Raw genomic sequence first — 5,127 nt, 5'->3', positions numbered from 1 at the left:
ATGTTGTCACAAAGTGTATCTTTGGTGTTGCACTTGGTGTAGGTCATCGCAAAGTTGTTGCATTAAGGAAAGGATGTTGTTCATGTGTTCTGAGTGTTCCATGTTGTGTCGTCAAGTGATCTAAGTGTGTGGTCATGTTCAAAGTCATGCTTTTGCTTATCTTCCTCTCATTGATCCAACACTTAGTCAAATTGGGAAAACTCTTCAACCGGACCACTCAGCCTCCTTTAGCCAGCCTGAACTACACATTGTGCAGTCTGAGCCCTCAAGCAACATTCTTGTCTTTTGGCACTGCGCAATGCGCAGTTTTTGCCTCCTCGAAATACACACTACGCAATCCTAGTGCTTAATCCTAGCCCTTGAGCTTCATAACTACACAATCTTTCCCTCTAGCCAGGCCTGAACTGCACATTGTGCAATCTCAGTCCTCAAGCCCTAGCCTTAAGCTCCTGAATTGCGTAATTATGCAATCACTTAGCCTCCCTGTCCTTCCAACATTGCGCAGTGGGCAAACTTAGTGCTTAAGCCCTCAACCTGGATCCTTGAATCCCTCAACTTTGCAGTCACTCAGCCCAGTCCTTCAGAACTACGCATTGTGTAGTCTCAAGCCTCAAGCCTTCAACTTGAGCCCTTGAGTCCCTCAACTACATAATCCCTTTTCCCATGCCTCCAAAACTGCGCATTACGCAATCTCAAGGCTCAAGCCTCCAGCCTGAGTCCTTGAGTCCCTCAACTGCGCAATCCTTTGACCCTGGCCATCCTGAAATGCGCATTGCACAGTCTCAAGCCTTAGTCCTAGACCTTGGCCTTTGGAACTGCGCAATCCTTGAGTTAGTCACTCAACCAATCACCAGTTCTAACCCTAACAAGTGATTTCATGAAGCATCTTAGGCTAGGGGTTTATCAGACTAATGTCATCTTGTCATGGGTGGATTGTAGTCGCAGGTATTCTATTATGTCATGACAGGATGATGATGAAGGAGATGGAGAAGGAGACCATGCTAGAAGACACTTACAGAGTTGAGGAGATAAGATGATCATTAGGCAAGAAGACAAAGGAACACTAGATTATAACAGAAGATGGAAGATCAAGACCACATTGAAGACTCCTTATCTTCAAGTCATAAGGAGGAGGAAGAAGAAGAACATGCACCATATTTTCAAGAAGACACAAAGAAAGCAACAACAAAAAGTGACTTGACATTGCCATGTCATCAATGTCATGTCATGAGCCATCATGTGCCACATCATTTATGGATTATGTAATTCTATATTGGAAAATGTAATGTAAAGTGGAAGTCCAAGAGTCATCTATGTAATGTGAAGAGTCATGTAGGAAGTCGAAAAGTCATGAGAAGTCAAACAATCATGAGGGTAGTCCAAGAGTCATAAGGGAGGTGAAGGATCACCCCATTTGTTATATATACACCCTCATTGTTCATGCAAAGGAATTTTCACCTTGGCTTCTCCCATAAGGCATCAGAGAGATAGAGTCAGTACTTTTGGGGAGCAAGTTGTGGCTCCAACACTCCACTATTGGAGCTAGTGATGTTCATTGTATTCATGTATCTTGGGACTTTTACTTAATACTTAAAGCCTGATGGCCAAAACATTTTCATGCATAGATTGTGAATATTTGTAAGACTATTCCGTGAATGTTTATGGTTCATGTTTGCTTTCACCTGTACTAAAGCAGTTGAACTATTTCAGTTATTTTAGTGCTTATCGAATTGAAAATGTGTTGTAATGGTTGTAACAATCGTCACATCTATGTGGATTATTTTGCTTGATGTTAGGCGATTCTCTTTTCACTTGTGTGTGCCTCTACTAGGGTGGTATTATTACCTCTCTCTTAGAGGCTCACCTTTCCTCCCTCTGCAGTAGAAGAACCTTGATACACTTGAAACCAAACATTCACCAGACACACTTACTTGCTTTTCACAAAGGCACATACATGTTTCTCTCTCTTACTGACAGCTAAAGCCAAGAAAAATCTATAAGATATATGGCAATCGGTTCGATACTCTAGATGGGGCTCCTATTCCAAACTATGTGAGGTTTAATTGGGACTTCACATCGAGGAGATCCTTTTGGTTGATGGATTTCCAACGCCGTGAACAAAATCTAAAGAAGGACTAACATCGCCAGATTGAATTTCAAACCATAAGGTTATGCCTTAAAATAACTAGACCAACATTGAATAAACCAATAGTGCTCTATTAAAATATCTAACTTGAAAATCCAACCATGCCAAATATGATAGCCACAAGAGTCCCTCGTTGGTATTCACATTAACACCTTTCTCATAATCCATAATCCCACCTTTCTCTTGCATTGAGTTTCTCACTATTTAAGAACACTAGTAATAAGTTAAGAATGACATATGTAAATATGCCACAAGGATGATGCACACTACATTCCACCTCCATATATATATCATATGACTGCTTTGATGTAATGGCATATGTGCCATAAATTAATTAGAACATGGAATATGTAAATAATGATAGAATACATAACCCTATGAGATCAGTTGAAAACATTTTTTTTCTCATTTTCTTAGGATTTATTCACTTAATTTCAAGGCTCTTTTGGCATGGTTGTCTATTTGTTGATTTGGGTTCCTCATAACACGAAAAAGTTGATATCCTCAAAACCTCCTATTTTATTCTAGCTAAAAACAAACTAATTTTCTATTTGACAATTTTTTCAAGTTGTTCATTAGATTGATAATTATGGATAAATCCACCATGACTATCAAAGATTTCACATTGGATGAGTTTATAAATGTTAATCCTTAAAGGGGTGCATACACCTCTACCTAATTGTTTGTGATTATCCTGAGACCCTATTCATAATTAAGTTTTTGTATAGTCAAAATAAAAAGTAATCAATCTAACCAGTTACCTTTAAATTAAATATAAAATTTATTAATAATAAAAAATATTTATGTTAATGTATTAAAAATAAGGATTATAAAGTTTCTCTTTAAAAAAATTTATTTATAAAAGATTATATACTTATTTTAAATAAAAAAATACATAAATATGGAAAAAATTTCGAAATTATATCTTAATTAATTATTAAAGTAATATATCCCAAATGGGGTGTTTTTTTAGCAAAAGGAGGAGGGACGGGCTATCACCACCTCTTATGGCCAAGTGGCTAGGGACGTGGCAACACACCCCCTTAAGCGAATTAATATCAGCTCTAATAATTACATTGCGCTTGAGATGAGCAGTACACACCAACTTCGATCCAAAGACCATGCGTAATAAACGTCTTTAAAAGCAGCTACTCTGCTAGGACAATCTTTTCCTCGTATGGGAAATGAATTGCATCAACTCATTTATAAACATGACTCTCCCTTTGAGGTGAGCTCATATGATTTCCATTACTTGACACCTTGCCTTATGGTCAGTATCTCTAGCTTATGTGTTGAGCCTCCTCCATGGAGGGCTCTAGCTACCCCACCTTCGTGAAGCTTGGTTAGGCCGTGCCACTGGTTGTTGGAATCTTGTCTACATAATCTGAAAATTTTGGTGCTATTCGACTACTCGCTACTTGGCTTTGTGGCTATCAAGCTCGAGTTTGTTATTTCTATTCTTGATTCCATCCTCTCAACATACAAGCGAGAATGCTTGACTAACAACATGTAGTAACAACACGATCGTCTCCTCCCTCTACAACATTCTTTTACTAACAGTGCCCTCTGGTCTATCTTTCTCAGGTCCGTGCTTATTTTTTCCTTCAATTCTCGTTCTTGGGCTTCATTATGTTTTCCTTTACTTTCTCTCTAAACCTTCTATGCCCTTGCCTTTCTTTTCTCCTTCTCGCTTCTGTAGGTTTTCTATCCTTGCCTTCTGCCCCTCTTCTAGCAGTGGCTTGACCCTTGGTGCTACCCACTCTAGCCAGTTCATCATCCACTCTCATCCTTCTTTGTGACCTTCTTGCTCCCTCATGGTTGTTTGATTACTCCTCTTCTCCCCTTTCAATGCTTCGCTCTGTTCCCCTGGTTATGTGTCCTCCACCCTTTTCTCCATGACTCCCTTTACTGCAATCAATGCCCATTTGTTAGCCCCACCCTTTGTCTCTCACCATTTCAGGGTTGGTTTGGCGTTATGCCTTATCAACGCGTGCACACCCACTAAGGGGCCACCTACTATAAAAAATGTGCCTCTTAGGGGCATACACATGCACACCATATGCTTTAGGAGTTTGTTGACTAGTGTGAGACCTCACCCTAGAGCCAATCTAGGAGGAACTAGCCCACTTGGAAAGGGAATGGACCTCCCATCGACAACAACTTTCAGACACTGAAGTTTTAGTGGACCTAGCTGATGGGGTTCCCAATGTGGGGCACACTGATGGTAGGTTTAACCAATATATGCATACCATTGATTTGTATTAGCATTTGAAGTTCCTCCTTGGAATAAAATTGTTGGACTGTACTAAGCATAGTGCTGACATTTTATGCTCCCTAGAGCACCCCCATAGGCACATTTGGGACAATGATTAGTGTCTAAGCCGCATCAAACATCATTTGGGTATTCCTCCACCAACCGACAACACCCTTGACAACATGGATGAATCAATTTAGGTGGTTGCTACAAATTCTGATTCTTAGACTTGTTATCTATGTTATTGCTATTTTTGTTTCAGAACCAAATAGATCTATTTCTAAACCAATTTTCTTGTATGCACTCAACATGATTTTACAAGTCTCTTAAAGAAAAGTGTAATTTTGACTATAGTCCCATCTCACTAGTAAAATACCTAACATTCCCAACTTATGAAAATAAATTTAAATTCAAAAGACAATACAATCTTTTATAAAAAAATATTAGAATAATATAAAACATATAAATATGGAAAAAATCCAATATCATATAGAAGTTATTGATAAATAATTATTCTAAATTTTATTACGTTAAATACTTTTTTTTGGGCCAATTATTTAAAAATATAGGTGAAAAATGCAGTGATAATCGATAACCCAACTTTCACAATCAATTCTAAAATCCCATTTTTTTTCAGAGGAAAAATCCCACCACTACCCAACCAACACCAAAAGAATCCCGTAATCCATCGAGGTGCCCGCCTTTAAAGCTCCCACCGAGTTTAGTT

The sequence above is a fragment of the Pinus tabuliformis genome, chromosome 4_1 (assembly GCF_031772625.1).
Source record: "Pinus tabuliformis cultivar Carrire ecotype Pingquan chromosome 4_1, CPIR1, whole genome shotgun sequence".
NCBI lineage: Eukaryota > Viridiplantae > Streptophyta > Pinopsida > Pinales > Pinaceae > Pinus > Pinus tabuliformis.
Note: the sequence above shows the minus strand (reverse complement) of the source record.